The sequence below is a fragment of the Lepisma saccharinum genome, chromosome 14 (assembly GCF_977018435.1).
Source record: "Lepisma saccharinum chromosome 14, izLepSacc3.1, whole genome shotgun sequence".
NCBI lineage: Eukaryota > Metazoa > Arthropoda > Insecta > Zygentoma > Lepismatidae > Lepisma > Lepisma saccharinum.
Genome location: NC_139242.1, coordinates 6,124,876 through 6,142,467, shown reverse-complemented (window position 1 = coordinate 6,142,467; position 17,592 = coordinate 6,124,876).

The window sequence follows — 17,592 nt, the reverse complement described above, 5'->3', positions numbered from 1 at the left end:
TAGCGTGTAGTGATGAACATCCTCGTTTGAAATTAGAAGAAGATTTATTACACGAGCATCGTCATCGTCGATATCGCTTATCCTGACGGGATGCACGAGATATTTATCTGACGTGAAGGAATATACATTAATAGCGATGCGTTTTCCTGCACGATTTTCGAACTTTGTTATATCCGACAATGTCACCGGGTATTCGATGCCAGACATTACACTTTCAAATTCGGACTCGTGTTGTTTGTAATGTCCAACCCACTGTGGATTATTTTTGCAATAAACAGGATGCAGTGCAGCCAATATACACCAAAGGAAACACTTGTTATCTCTGTTCTGTATGTTTAACACAGCTCTCTTGTGTTGAATGTTCGGTGGAAGAGGAACGTAGCTGGAAGCGCGAAGAGGCGAGAATCGGTTCACGTAAACAGTTAACGTGTGAGGACTTCCACACAGAGACCATCCCGACCCTTTAGCCTCGAAACCGTCATGTTTCTTAACCAGCTCGTTGGAAACTTTATAATAGAAGTTGTCCAAATTTCCGACGTCAGCAAAATAAAGAGTCTGGTTTTTTGTACGATGATAAAAAATACTCGTTGTGCCATCAACTTTCTCGTATTCGGAAAACAGAACAACATATACTTTTATAGAGTTGTTTTCAAGTTTATCTTTCAAAATATTTAGTACAGTGAGGTATTTAAATTTCGATCTGTTAATAATATAGTAATTGCTCCTGATAGAACTGGTAGTGATAATAATAGTTGAACTGCAGTAATTACTACTGATCACACAAATAATGGTACTCGTTCTATGGATATTCCTATAGTTCGTATATTAATTACTGTTGTAATAAAATTTACTGCCCCTAGGATAGAGGATACTCCTGCTAAATGTAATGAAAAAATTGATAAATCAACAGAGGCTCCAGCATGTGCAATTCCTGCAGATAGGGGAGGATATACTGTTCAACCAGTTCCTGCACCACTTTCTACAATTCTTCCTGATAATAGTAGAGTTAATGACGGGGGTAATAATCAAAATCTTATATTATTTAATCGTGGGAAGGCTATGTCCGGGGCTCCAATTATTAGAGGTACTAATCAGTTTCCAAATCCCCCAATTATAATGGGTATTACTATGAAAAAAATTATAATAAATGCGTGTGCAGTTACAATTACATTGTAGATTTGATCATCTCCAATCAAACTTCCTGGCTGGCCTAATTCTACACGGATTAAAATACTTAATGATGTTCCAACTATTCCTGATCATACTCCGAAAAATAAATATATTGTACCAATATCTTTATGGTTAGTAGAAAATAATCATCGTTGCAAAAATGAGATGACTGAAGTTATATAGGTGATAAACTGTAAATTTATTTATGAGTTTTAAACTCTCTCATTAAATTTTGGCTTTATAGTTAATAATAATAATTTTGAACTGCAATTTCAGGGTAATGCGTTGTATGTATTAAGGCCTAAAAGAATATCCTTTATTTATGACTTTCAAGGTCATTAGTTTAAAATTAACTTAAGACCTTATAAGATCTTTATAAGGTCTTATAAGGATATATAAATTGGTTGAATTATAGGTAGTCCACATACTGAGAGAAAAATTGTAATTACCGATAATACTTGTTCTTTTAAATCTAATGGTTTATTGTTAATAATATTTCATATGTTAGTTTTATAATTTATTAAAATTGATGTAAGTGAGGTTCGTAAGTAATAGTATAGGGTTAATAGTGATATGCTAATTAGAAGTATAATTATAATTAATTGCTTAAGGTTGGTTATTTGAATAATAACTATTCATTTTGGTAAAAATCCTAGTAGTGGGGGTAGTCCACCAAGAGATAACATTGATATAAATAAGGACATTTTTTTAATGGGAGGAAGTTTTAATATAAACAGTTGATGGACGTAGTATGCTTTGTTTATTGAAAATAACATAATGGTAGAGGTGGTTATAAGGATGTATAGTAGTAAATATGTTAACCAGGTGTTATCTTCTGATGTTATTCTTAGGATAATTCATGATATATGGTTAATTGATGAAAAGGCTATAATTTTTCGTAACGAGGTTTGATTTAACCCTCCAATTGCTCCAATAACTGCTGATATTGTAATTGTTAAAATTAGAATTATGTTTAAATTGTCAATTACATAACTAAGTAATGTTGATGGAGCAATTTTTTGAATAGTTGTTATTACTATACAGTTAATTCATGTGATTCCTTCCATAACTTCTGGTATTCAAATGTGAAATGGAGCAGCTCCTATTTTTATTAATAAAGCTATAGTCAGAAGTTGGATTTGTATATTGAAATTTGCAGCATTAATTATAATTAATGCTGCGGTCAAAATTATTGATGATGCTAATGCTTGAATTAGGAAGTATTTAAGGGACGCTTCTGTATTTCGTTGATTGTTTGGTGTGGAAATTAATGGAATAAAAGATATTAAATTAATTTCTAAGCCTATTCAGGCTCCATATCATGAGGTGGAAGAAATAGAAAGGAGGGTTCCTATTGTGAGGGTCAATAGGAATATTATTTTTTTGGGGGTTGTGAGCATTAAAAAGGGAAGGATTAATTATCAACCTTCATATGTGGGGTATGAGCCCTCTAGCTTAATTAGCTTACCTTTTTATTATATTTTGGTGTATGATGCACTATGGGGTTTGATACCATTGGAGAAAGTTTAATTCTTTCAGTTATAAAAATTCATTTTTAATAAAAATGAATAATAAGAACATGTTAAATTTCATGTATACTTTACCCTATCATGGTAATCCTTTATCAGACATCTTATTTATAAAAAAATTATAATAGTGGGCTAATAATATTATTTATTAGACTTTTACTCTTATGATTAATAAGTAGAACCTATTTATTAAATAATATAAAATACTTCAGAATTACTTTTAATTTTATCCAATTTTCTTTAAGTTTTTGTAGTCTAACTTAAAGTAATTGACTTAATTAACATGTCATTTTAATACTTATTGAGTTTAGAGGAAAAAGAAGTTAATATATCTATATAGAACACAATTTTGAGGGAAAAAAAATTGTGTTCTATATAGAACGGGAAAGTGAGTAAAAATAAAAAGGGAGGAAGTTTTCGTGAGATAATTTCTAATTATAATTTAATTTAATATGATACATTCTATATAACAATAAAGAACCTCTCTTTATATTTTAAAGCTAAAGTTTTATTCTAGCTTGAATCTCCTTAGTTAAATTTTACATATGTATTTATTAAAGAGAGGTAAAACTTCCTCCAATTTTTTATGGGTTGAGACGGTATATTTGGATTTAGTTCGCAGTGTGTGGGTTTGTTTCATTTTAATGTAAGTTAGATTACAGGATTTTAAGTTTTAATATTTATTTTGTCCGGCTAAATTCGTGCCAGCTGCCGCGGTTAGACGTGGGGACATAAGTGGAGAGTTGTTGGCTTAATTATAGTAATAATTGATTTTTGGTTGTTTATATTTTATTTATTAGGTGAAATTTTTAATATAATTTGTTCTTTATTTTTATTAATTCTATAAAGGTGATATATTAAACTAGGATTAGATACCCTATTATTATCATTGTAAATTTGGTTTGAGTAGTATTAGTTATGATCTTGAAACTCAAAGAATTTGGCGGTGCTTTATTCTATTTAGAGGAACCTGTCCCGTAATCGATATTCCGCGTTTTATTTGACCTATTATTGTAAAATATCAGTTTGTATACCGCCGTAATTTGAATATTTAAATATATGTGTTCTTTTTTTCTATTGGGATATATTTCAGGTCAAGGTGCAGCTTATTAGTGGGTGGAGATGGGTTACATTATGTTGATTTGGATAATATATTGAAATTATATTTGAAATTGGATTTAATTGTAATTTTGTTTTAGAATAACATTTTGGATTATTAGCTCTAGGGTATGCACACATCGCCCGTCACTCTCATTTATATAGGTGAGATAAGTCGTAACATAGTAGGCGTACCGGAAGGTGTGCCTAGTTTGAATAGTATCAAAATATTTCTGTTAGTTGGAGTATTCATTTACATTGAGTAATTAGTCGTGCAATTCTACATATTTTGATAGAAATTTTATTACTATTCGAATTTTATTTATAAATTGTTTATATATGAAAAGGAATTTTATTGGAGTTGGTTATATATTTAGTATATATAAATTAGTTTGTTATAGATTATTAGTACAGTGTTGGGATTTATTAAATATATGAAATATTGATTTTTATTATAGGAGATGTTAATAATCGTACCTTTTGTATCAGGGAGGATTAAATTTTAATTGAATATTCTGTTTTCTCGAAGGGTGAGGAGCTAGTAGGTTAAATTTTAAGGTAAAAGTGTTATATTTTTCTGTTAAAATTGCTACTTGTAATAAAATGTTATTCGACTTACCTTATATCTAGTTATTAGGGAATTATATTTAATATAGCTTTACATTTTAATATTTTTTATATTAATATATATATTATAATATTAATGTTTAGTTATGACTAGGGGGATGTGCTTCTGGTTAATATGTTGGTTATAACTTTATAATAAACTATTATTGGTTTGGAGATTGCTAATTTTTGTAATTTTGTTATAATTTATTTGAAATTTTATTAAAAATTTAGTTTGGTTTTACTTTCTTACTTAATTATATGTTTTAATTGGTTTTATTTTGAAATTATGATTCTATTAGTATATTTATTTAATTAAGTATAACCTGCCCAATGACACTTGTTTAATGGCCGCGGTATTTTGACCGTGCGAAGGTAGCATAATCATTAGTCTTTTAATTGGGGGCTAGAATGAATGGTTGGACGAGGAATAGACTGTCTTTAGTTAATTAATATATAATTTTACTTTAAAGTGAAAAGGCTTTATTTTTTTAAGGGGACGATAAGACCCTATAGATCTTTATATTATTTTAATGATGTTTTGATTAGTAGCATAACTATATATATTATTAAATAATATTTCGTTGTGGTGACGGGAAGATAATAATTAGCTCTTTTTATTTAATATTCAATAATTTTTGTTATTTGGGATCCATCTTTAGTGATTTAAAGAATAAGTTACCTTAGGGATAACAGCGTAATCTTTCTTGAGAGATCCTATCGACAGGAGGGGTTGCGACCTCGATGTTGGATTAAGATATCATTTGGGGGTAGTATTTCAAATTTGATGGTCTGTTCGACCTTTAATTTCTTACATGATCTGAGTTCAAACCGGCGTGAGCCAGGTTGGTTTCTATCTCTTAATATTAAAAGTGTTTTAGTACGAAAGGACCAAATACTTATATTATATATGTGATATTGATTAATAATAATTACTATTATGGCAGAGAAGTGCATTGAATTTAGAATTCAATAATGAAGATAAATTTCTTTTTATAGTAGATGATAGTAGATTTATTTATTGGAGTTATTTCTTTTATTATTTTAGTTGTGTGTGTTTTAGTTAGAGTTGCTTTTTTACTTTATTTGAGCGTAGGGTGTTAGGTTATATTCAAATTCGTAGGGGACCTAATCGGGTTGGAATTTGTGGTATTTTTCAGCCTTTTGCTGATGCAGTTAAATTATGTACTAAGGAGCAAACATTACCTACTTTGAGAAATTATTATCCATATTATATATCTCCAGTTTTTAGTTTATTTTTATCTTTGGTTGTTTGGGTTGTTTTTCCATATCACACGAAAATGGGGGTTCTTTGAAACATGAGTACAGGGCCTACAGTCTTAAAAGTGGGCTATGTGTATATTCCGAATGTACAATTACTTTTACTCTGGGACAGACAGGGCAGTAACTGAGGGAACATTGAAACTTGAGGTCTGTGGAAAATAGGGCAGTAACTAAGGGTCCCTTTGAAACTTAAGGTCCAGGGTAAACAGGGCCGTAACTAAGGGACCCTAAGGAACTTAAGGTCCAGGGCAAACAGGGCCGTAACTGAGGGCTCTCTTATATCACGTTCTTTAAAAAATGTCAACTTTTTCCAAAACAAATGTCAACTTTTTTTGAAAAAAATCGACTTTTTTCAAACAAATTTCAACTTTTTTCAAAAAAATTTCTTCTTTAAAAAAAATTTCAACGTTTTTTCAATTTTTTTTAACAGTTTCAAAAAAATTGACTTTTTTTTAAAAAAAACAACTTTTTTCAAAAATCTGGAGGCTTTGCCGATTCCGGTCACGACGAACCGCGAAAACGGCAGACATGCTGGTACTCCTGATCGATTGTAACTTGCTCCTCCAGATTCCTCGGAACGGACCTGGTGAGCTCTGCGAAATCTTCTGCGTCTTCAACGCCTAGCTCACAGTGATGGTAAGCATTTCGCAAAGCCTCCCATGTCGTATCATATGTTCCTGAAAATATGTGTGAATTAATATATGACAGTGAGTACAGTCTGTGTAAAATATAACTAACATATTAATCTATCTATTTTCAGATGGCAACACTCCCGCTGAAGTTCAGTTTATTGTGCGGTGATATAAAAGAGGAGACGGCTGCAACGGAAGAACGGAGAAGTCTATGGAACAAGGGGCATGGAGTGGAGAAACAGATTGCATGCTACGTAAATTTCTGTGAAGAGAATAGTTTAGCCGAAGATCTACTGGAAAAACTGGAAGAAACGTGTAAGGACATAGAGATACGAATAGATTCACTTGTAAAAATATTTACGTATATAACCGGACAAAAAATAAGTTTTCTGATTTTATAGAAAATGTACGTCTGTCGCCCAGAATATGTTTCGAACTGATGGAGGTATTTAAGAGTGTGAGAAATGAAAAAACAGAAAATAAAAAAGCGGGGGCAGAAAAATGGAGGAGCGAATGTTGGAAATTTTGAAGAAAAGGTAAATAAACAAATAAACAACACTAACATCGCTAACAAACTAACTCCATTTATTTGTTTATTTTTCTTTGATATACAGTGAGAGCCATGAGTATTACTCTTCAAATTGTCTATGACTATTTTAAGCAATAATGTTGATGTAGAAGCTGTTTTGAATTTATGAAGCTCTTATTTGGTCAAATAAAATACTGCATAATACTAATGGATCCCACAGTACATGGTGTTCGGATGTTGGTAGTATGAACATAATACTTATGGATGCCACTGTACATGGTGTTCGGATGTTGGTACTATGATTTGTAAATAGAGTAAAAATATATATATCCAAAACCTGTATCGAATATTGAGTCCGAGTAATAAACAGTTTATACATACAAATTAATGTTATTGTGTAGAACTATACTTACAAAATTCTCCCCATCCATCGTTGTACTATAACTGCTGTACCGTTAAAGATTTTGAGGAAGAATGAAAATTTTGCAGTGATGGTCAAAACATATGCAAATATATCACTTCTGTGTAGGATAACGCAACTTGCTTGTATCATTCCTGAGATAACCACAACGTCCTCTTGGAGGCTGCATGAAAGAGATAACTTGATTCACACAACTTCCGTGTTACACTGTGCCCAGAATATCCAGCACGAATACAGCCTTCTAAATGAATATAATGCTAAACTGCACTTATTTCATTGTAAAAACATAAGGTAAAACGGGAATTGTTTATAAACATACGAAGGTATAATAGAAAAGGTGGTACCTTCTCGGGGTCCGATCGATTGATCAAGTGACGGATTGAACCGATATTGGAAATCCGTTTCATGCACGGCTAATCGAAACATAAATATATGAGGGCGTGGTAGAAAATGTGGTATTTTCTTGAAGGTCCGATCGAATGACAGATTGAACCGATGTTTCAAATTTGTGTTATGCACAGAGACTAATCGGAACAGAAATATAGGAGAGCATTGTAAAAATGTGGTATTTTTTGAGGGGCCGACCGAATAACGGATTGAACCGTTGTTTCAAATCCGTTTTACACACTGAGGCTAAATGTAACAGAAATATACGAGTACATGGTATAGAGTTATTTTGACCGTAGACCCCTTCCATATACTCTATGGAAAGGTCTTGATGTGCAGATTCCGAATCTACAATTGCCTTCACTCTAGTTCAATTAGGGCCGGCTGGATAACCCTTTAAAAGATTCCGGACAGGTTTTTACAACTTTTCAAATTTACCTACAACAACTAGCTGACAATAAACATCACCCACGATTACTATGTAATATTATACAATTAATTGTCATCTCAGCTCGTCATGACAATGGGAGCCGCCATCTTGGCCGCCATGTTAGTTTTTGTTATTTTGACCGTAGACCACCGTCCATATAATCTATGGAAAGGTCTTGACGTTCAGATTACGAATCTACAATTGCCTTCACTCTAGTTCAATTAGGGCCGGCTGAACAGCTCTTTAAAGTTTTCCGGACAGGTTTTTACAACTTTTTAAATTTACCTACAACAACTAGCTGACAATAAACATCACCCACGATTACTATGTAATATTATACAATTAATTGTCATCTCAGCTCGTCATGACAATGGGGGCCGCCATCTTGGCCGCCATGTTGGTATTTGTTATTTTGACCGTAGACCATCGTCCATATACTCTAGGGAAAATTCTTGACGTAAGATTACGAATCTACAATTGTCTTCACTCTAGTTCCATTAGGGCCGGGTGGACAGCCCTTTAAAATTTTCCGGACAGGTTTTTCAACTTTTCAAATTTACCTATCTTATGCCTCTCAAAACACTACTTCGATAAAAGTTGGAAACAACCGCCTACGCGCCTAAAAAATCGCTTTCTCTTATCGCCTCGAACGCGTTTTGAGAGGCATAAGATACAAGCTGTTAGCACTGTTGCGTGTCACCATCGGGTATCGAAGAAGGGACCACCTTGATCATAACGTGACGAAAGTAACATTACCTATACTTATGTTCTTTACCACTATTGGCCTCACCGATTGCGTAGTGGCAACAGCTTCGTCGTCTTGTAATAAAAGGGTCCCGGTTTCGATACCCTGTGGAAGCACATAGTGGTTCGGATCCCACTTTAAACTGCAAGTCCAGTCCCAATTAGCCTTACTGTGCATAAAGTGGACTTAAAACACCAACTCAATCAATCTTTACCACTATTCCTTTACCTTCGCGATAATACAAAAGTGGTAAAACATAGATCACATGACATCAGAAACTATACGTTATCTAAAAAATGCACATGCGTCCTTTTGCAATTTCTTTCCCAGTATGGCGTGCCATTACTCCATATTTCACCAAATATCACTTAAGTGATAAGAAATCCGTCTTGACACATTTTTCAATTACCAATCATCCGATTTGTAACAATATATCACGTGACGTGTAGAAACTGTTCAATTTCCAAAAACATAATTCGCCCTGGAACGTTTTCGGATAATAATTCATGCTCAATATTATAAAAAGTTTGTTCTCTGATCAAATTCAACACACGCCCATTTCTTACTTCCATTCATTCCCAACTGTTTTCCATATTCACTATTAAGTCCTCCAGATTGTTCCAACGGTTTTTCTTATCAAGGTACGAAAAAGACATATAAGGGGAATATAAGATGTCCGTAGGCGAATGTCATTGAGTATCGAACCAGGGATCCCTTTAATATTGTCAAACTTGTCGTCAAAAGTCAGTTTACTGTTCAGTTTTCTGCTAATCAAAGGTTTTGTGTTGTGTTTAATTGCTTTATCGCAGATCTGTGTGAATCGAATGGAAAAGAAAACGCAACAGTACAGTAAAAATTATAATCTCTTTCATTCTCAACATTTTCCCACTACCACCATTAAAAACCAACCCCACCCCCCAAAGTGTTACAACGGTTTTTTCTTATCAAAATATGAAATAGGTATATGAGGCGAATTTGAGATGTTCGTATGCGAATGCTCCATCGATTCTCGAAATAGGGACACCGTGACCTTTTCAAATTTGTCTTCGAGAGTCAGTTTATTGTTCAGTTATCTGCTCGACAAATGATTCGTGTTGTCTTTTGTTGCTTTGTCGCAGCTCTGGTGGCTGCGATAGGAACATCTATTTTCCTGTTCAGACTGACAGCCTCTTCAACATATTTCCCGTTCACTAAAACGGTGTCCTGATTGATGAATACGACTCCTCCGATCATTATATTTGGGTCAGTCATTTTATCAAGAAAATCTTTCAATTCCTTGATGATGGCTGTCTGAGAAAGGTTGTCCCTTTAGCAGAACTTGCCCCATAAAATATTAAGGCAGAGTTTAGCCAGAGTACGTTTTCCAGGATTGACTTCGATACTGTTTTCTTCCAATAGAATAACCTTCTTATCGAAATATTCCTGTATGTACTTCTTCTTATCCTCGTCGTTCTGACACCATGAAGGCCAGCCGTTCGCTTCCTGTTTTATTTTCAAGAAGGTGTTGACATAACCAGCAAAAAGTCCTCCAGTTTTGTGACAGTGTCGTACATGGATGTTTTATACTTCCACACATCTGACAACACTTTGTAGCCTAAACTGCATGCTTTACGCACTTCGGCGATGACCCAAGTCGCAGAAAGTGCACGTTGTTCATCGGAATGCTGGCACGTACCTTCACATTTTAAACTGATAGCACATTCCTTACACAATATAAACATTTAAAAGTTGGAAAAAAGGCGCGTAGGCGGTTGTTTAGATAAGGTATAGTTTGTGATGTAATGTGATCTATGTTTTACCACTTTTGTATTATCGCGAAGGTAAAGGAATAGTGGTAAAGATTGATTGAGTTGGTGTTTTAAGTCCACTTTATGCACAATAAGGCTAATTGGGACTGGACTTACAGTTTAAAGTGGGATCCGAACCACTATGTGCTTCCATAGGGTATCGAAACCGGGACCCTTTTATTAAAAGACGACGAAGCTGTTGCCACTACGCAATCGGTGAGGCCAATAGTGGTAAAGAACATAAGTATAGGTAATGTTACTTTCGTCACGTTATGATCAAGGTGGTCACTTCTTCGATACCCGATGGTGACTCTCAAAACGCGTTCGAGGCGATAAGAGAAAGCGATTTTTTTAGGCGCGTAGGCGGTTGTTTCCAACTTTTATCGAAGTAGTGTTTTGAGAGGCATAAGATAGGTAAATTTGAAAAGTTGAAAAACCTGTCCGGAAAATTTTAAAGGGCTGTGCAGCGGGCCCTAATGGAACTAGAGTGAAGTCAATTGTAGATTCGGAATCTGTACGTCAAGACCTTTCCACAGAGTATATGGACGGTGGTCTACGGTCAAAATAACAAATACCAACATGGCGGCCAAGATGGCGGCCCCCATTGTCATGACGAGCTGAGATGACAATTAATTGTATAATATTACACAGTAATCGTGGGTGCAGGAGAAAGAAACGATGCTTTGAGAAAGAGTGGATTGAGGAACTTGAAGAATATAATAGTAATCAGCAAGTAAGGAAAATGTATATGAGGGTGAAGGATATAAGGAAATGCTTCCAACCGAAGACAGCTTTCTGTAAAGACCAAGTAGGAAACCTAATAGGCGGGAAATATGAGATCTTAGAGAGATTGGCAGAATACTTCAGTCAGCTACTTAATGTGGAAGATGGGTTCCAAGATCTAGAATTGAGTATTGAAGAGGAGTACCCAGAGGAGGACCATGATGACGAAACTGGAACATCTAGAAGAAGTTACAACAGCTATAAAGTCTCTTAAGAATAACAAAGCCCCAGGGATTGATAATATCACTGCTGAAATGGTTAAGAACAGAGGAAATCAACTAATAAAGTATATACACAAATTGTTATCTGAAAAATGGGAACATGAACAGATGCCCGATCAATGGAGTATGGCAATAATCTGCCCTATACATAAAAAGAACGATAAAACCTGCTGTGTGAACTATAGAGGTATAGCCCTACTGAGCGTAATATACAAAGTGCTTGCAAAGATCCTAGCAGGAAGATTGTCACCACTGACTGAGGGAATAATAGGGGATTATCAGTGTGGTTTTAGACCAAACAGGTCCACTACGTATCAAATCTTTATGGTCAGGCAGATAATGGAGAAATGTTATGAATCTAACATTAATATTCATCAGTTATTTATTTAATTTTTATTTAATAGAAGATTCCAAATACAGCGTTAGCCATTTTACATTGGAACGTTTTTATAGAACATAAGTACAAAAAAATAATAACATAATACATCTAAAATAATAACATAAAAAATATTACATGTGGTTAAGAGACTTACATATTTTTTGCTAACTTTCTTCTAAAACTGTCCAGATTTTCAAAAAATGTCTATTTCGCTTCCTAGATTATTATATTCACTGGGCAGTATGAAACAGAGAGCGATGGATGAGGCACAATCTCGGCTTCTGAGAGGCAAAAAGTTGAGTGCTTCTTGTTGAGCGGGCAGGCACACGAAAGTGAATTTCCTGAAGAAGGCGGTCACTTCTGATGTTGCCATTCACTATTTTGTGTAGAAATATATGGTCAGCCTGTCTATGTCTCTCTTGAGGAGTTTGGATATTTAACATTTGCAGGAGGATGGACTTTTGCAAGTGTTTTGTGGACGGAATTCGGTGTCGAACAATGGCCAGGAAGAAATTTAGGACGGAATTTAGTCTATCTGAATTTGAGGGGCATGCCAAAAACCAGATCGGAGAACAGTATTGAATTTCAGGTGACACAAAAGATTTGTAAAAGGTGCCGAGGGCAGTCAAGTTGTTTATTTCCGTGAAACGATAGAGAAGACCCAGCATACGCATTGAACCCCTTGTGACTGTAGAGATGTGCTCAGAAAAGGTAAGTTTCTCGTCAAATATGACGCCCAGGTCCTTTTGTGCCGCAACTCTTTGAACACAATTATTTCTTATGAAATATTTAGTATTAAATGTGTTTTTCTTCAAGGAGAAGGTCATCATGGTACATTTTTGAGGCTTGAGTTTTAAGTTCCATAATTCACACCACTTTATTAGAGAATCTAAATTCTTTTTCAGAAGTGTCTTGTCACTGAAATTGGAGATTTTACTATATATTTTGCAATCGTCAGCGAACAAGAAAAGGTTCTTGCATGACTCGGAAAGATAATCTGGAAGATCATCAAGGTACAGGATGAAGAGAAGATGTCCAAGAACACTGCCTTGAGGTACACCAGAAGATACAGCTTGATAAGAAGAAGACATTCCGGAAAGAACAACTTTTTGTTGTCTGTTTTGGAGGTAGTGCTTGATCAGAGAGAGAAAGTTTCCATGAATATTGAAACGGTGGGATAATTTATGAAGCAGGAAATTGTGGTTTATAGAGTCAAAAGCTTTTGAAAAATCCAGATATATTACATCCAGATGAGAGTTTTCAGATATAGAGTTGATAGCGTCACATAATAAAATGCTTAAGTTGGTTAAGCACGAGCTGCCTGATAAGAAGTTGTGTTGTGCTGTATTTATATATGGAGAGGTAAATTTGTAGAGTCGGTCCTTTATTATCTTTTCACAGGCGATAGAAAGTGGTGAAAGGAGGGAAATAGGCCTATAAGAAGATACAGCACACCTGTCTCGAGATTTATATAATGGTACCACGTTAGCATTTTCCCATGAATCTAGAAATGTACCCTCATTGAAGCATCTGTCTAATAAAATAGAGAAGGGAATAGCGAGAGAGGAAGCAGCGCTTTTTAGGAAAATAGAAGGATTTTCATCAGGACCATTGGCGCGATTTTGAGGCATTGAAGATAGGATGTGTTGCACTTCTTCTGGAGACGTGGAGAGAGACGTTAGAGAGTGACAGCAAACTGGACGGAGGTTGGGAAGGGATGAAGCCGGTGAATTCGTGTTTGCATTTATGGAGAACAAAGAGCTTTGACAGGGCCCTCTGCGCATACTGAGTCATGTTTTACTTTCAAAGGTATTCGGGAATTTTGCCTCCTTGAGTTGATTAGTGACCAAAAACTTTTGGGATTTGATTTGATATTGTTTGTGATAGCACCGATGTGTTCCCTGTATTTGGTCTTCTGCAATTGTTTAGAGTGACGTCGTAAGTCGGTGAAAGTTTTCCGTGTGTATTCATTAGGAAAATGTTTCCAGAGATCCCAGGCCTTTTTTCTGTTTAAAAGGGCAAGCAAGATCTCAGAGTCGAACCAGGAAGGGTATTTGCTTGATTTCGTTTTTTTGAGTGGCACATAATCCTTTATCACTGAATGAAAGTAGTGGGGTTTGTGGTATTACCAGGACGAGAAAGTATGAGCCCCCCTCAGGCAGATTTGGCTACACTTAAAACTAGCTCAACATGCCCATATGAGCTTTTTTCTCAAGTGTGGCACCCTGTCTAACCCAAGATTTTTGTAAAAATGCCCTCGGGAATTTCCTGTGAAAGTATGACCCCCCTCAGATTGATTTGGCTACACTTACAAAAGCTGCATCTGCCAGATTTTTGTCCATGAGCTTGTCAAAAATATGCCCCTCTTGATATTGTTTTGGCCACACTTAAAACTAAGCCAAAAAGCCACCCTCACCCACACCCACCCACACATATTTACTTCCGGTCCACTTCCAGTTTAAGTTCAATTGAACACCAGGCTCAACTTGTATATCTAATACTAAGACAATGTAATATGCAGAGGCCTTCTAGAATTGCTCTGTGACTCTCTCATTTCTTACATCATAAATATATGATTTTTCACCTATAAGAATAACACTACATATGGTGTCATCAGGGAGTGTATCATGGAATTCACAGATAATTTTAATGTTTGTCCTGTCATTAACCACAACTTGTTTCCTTTTTGAGGTGTTGATGACAAACATGGGTCTCTGTGTTTTAAATTCATCTGGTGTGTAATACATGTCAGTATTGCCAGTAGTGACCCTTTTGTATGCTGTAAATGCCTCATATAATTTGAGGAAATCATCCTTAAATTATAATTTTCTCTAGGAAATACCTCATTTCTGCCATTTTTAAGATATATGTTCTTGATGTTGCAGCTATCAAACTTACTTGAATTTTTTTCCTGATTATTGTGTGTTCCAGTCTGAAACAGTACCACTACAAAATCTGGCATGTCATATTGTATACTGGAGAATGAATTTGTAGCATCAAATTCATAATAGGTACCAGTGGCAGGCTTCTGCACACATTGATATGTATAAAATTGTAAAGGTACCTGTGGATTTTTTAGGATATCTGCTTTGTATTTAAGAGCATAACTGGCTTCATATTCAACAACCGGGATTCTTAGCTCCATAGTCTGAATAACGCATTTGCCCTCATCAGGTAGGGTATTAGGCAGAGCTTCCCCTGTAGAGTTTAATGTACTGTACCTCATCAAAGCATTATTATCATTGGCAGCTCTTCTAAATGTAATCCTTAAACCACCCTTCCACATAATATCTTTGTAATCTGAGAAGAATCCTGGCAACAGGCGCATAGGGAACAGCACTGTGTAGCTTTTAGATATAATTTTATCACCAGCCTCAAATCCACCTATTTTGTAGTAAGAAGCCTCGGTCTTGGATAATTTTAGTGTGGCCAAAGCTGTGGAGGTAATGCCGGGGTAATCCACTCTGTTTATAACAGATGTGGCACAAAATTGTCTACCAATCTTATATTTGAATTTGCCGGATAATCTGTACCATCGAGCTTTACAACATCAAATTTGATGTATAGATCTGCTCTGTGGCGGTGTATAAAGCCATCCCCTACATCAAGATCAACCTCAATCTCTGTGTTGGGTTGATTTAAATTTGCAAAGGTCCTCCTGTTTGGGGGGAATGATTGTAGCTCATAACTTTCAATATTTTCCATTTATTTTTGTATGTATTTTTATTTAAATATTAATTTCTATGATTGCAGTTGTTGTGGCTCCAGCAAAATCAACTAATTCTTCTTTTTCATTAGTGACCATCAACTCAATGTAATCTATTCTATTATGGCACACAGGAAAATATAATGTTGGTGATGGATTGTAGATGATCGGCTCCATAAATTCAGAGTTAGGTTTGAATGTTGCAATGATGCCAGTTTGTTTGTGAGTGCCTATGCCATTTGATTTGGTGAAAATACCCTCGGCCACATTACAGTGAATATTCAGAGTCTCTATGGCTAAGAATTTAGGTATATTAATAGCAGTGTGTTTGATGGCTGGTTCAAGTTGTGTGTTGTTCTCAAAGCCTAACAGCTCTCCTATAGTACCCAGATCTACTGTTTCTGTAGCAGATACAATCTCTATTGTGTGAGTGACAGAATTTTGACTTAATACTACACCTCTGGGTAATTGAGCATTTAGAGTAGATAGATTATATTACCCTGGAGTGATGACAATTTTTTGATCACCAACTGCAATTGTGTTGTTGTGGTGTGTAATGTTAGGGATCAAGTACATGCCATAAAATGCTCTGAGAGCTATTGTTTTGGGATACACTATATCATCATGTAAACTAAGTTTCAATATTGAATTTTGGCTGGTGAGATGGAATACACCCATGATGTTTTAAATACCACAAGGCTTTTTGAAAATCTTCAATTGATGGTTTATTTATTTGAGACAGATATCTAAGAACAGATAAACACAGATGTCCACAATTAACATCTTTGAAATTTTGAACACGGGCATTATTGTAATAAAGATTAGTTGATTTTAGATTCCTACTATGAGTGGATTACAACAAACAAGCTGGATGTAACAAATATCAGATTTTTTATACAAAATATAAGCCCTTTTGTTCAATATACCAGAAATATATTTAATATGAATAATAAGAAATGTTATATATTAAACCAAACAGGCCTGTAGTATGAAAAGCACTGTAACAACACATCTGTACTCCTCAGCCACTCTCACAATACTGGCTGATATGTAATGCAAAATCTCTTTATATACCCTAAGCATGGATTAAAACATCTGAAACAATGAAGCAATCAGAATATAACACATCATCACATTATGTCATAATTAACCAATCAGAAAACAACACATGCCTAATAATTTATTGCATAATATTGGATAATAATTTGTTGCACAGCATGATGCAAGAGCTCTTGCCTTATAATTTGTTGCATAATATTGGATAATAATTTGTTGCACAACATGATGCAATAGAAATAACCCAGAAGTAAACATATGTGTGTGTATATATATGTATGTATGGGTGTGTGTGTGTGTGTGTGTGTATGGGTGTGTGTGTGTGTGTGTGTGTGTGGGTGTGGGTGGGTGTGGGTGGGTGTGGGTATTATGAGGATTTTGGCTTAATTTCAAGTGTATCCAAAACAATATCAAGAGGGGCATATTTTTAACAAGCTTATTTACAACAATCTGGCTGATGCAACTTTTGTAAGTATGGGCAAATCAATCTGAGGGGGCTCATCATTTGTACACTGTAGTTTCGGGAAATTCCCGAGGGCATTTTTACAAAAATCTTGGGTTAGACAGGGTGCTACACTTGAGCAAAAAGCTCATATGGGCATGTTGAGCTTGTTTTAAGTGTAGCCAAATCTGCTTGAGGGGGGCTCATCATTTATTGAGTTTATAATACCACAAACCCCACTACTCATGAATCACATCAGTAAGCACGTCACACGCTTCGTCGACACTTCCACTCTCCAGGATTGTCCAGGGAATGGAATCCAGCGCCTAAACAAGGTATTGGCGTCGAGGGGTGGAATTTCGTTGACTTTTCAGGTGGTCCGGGAGC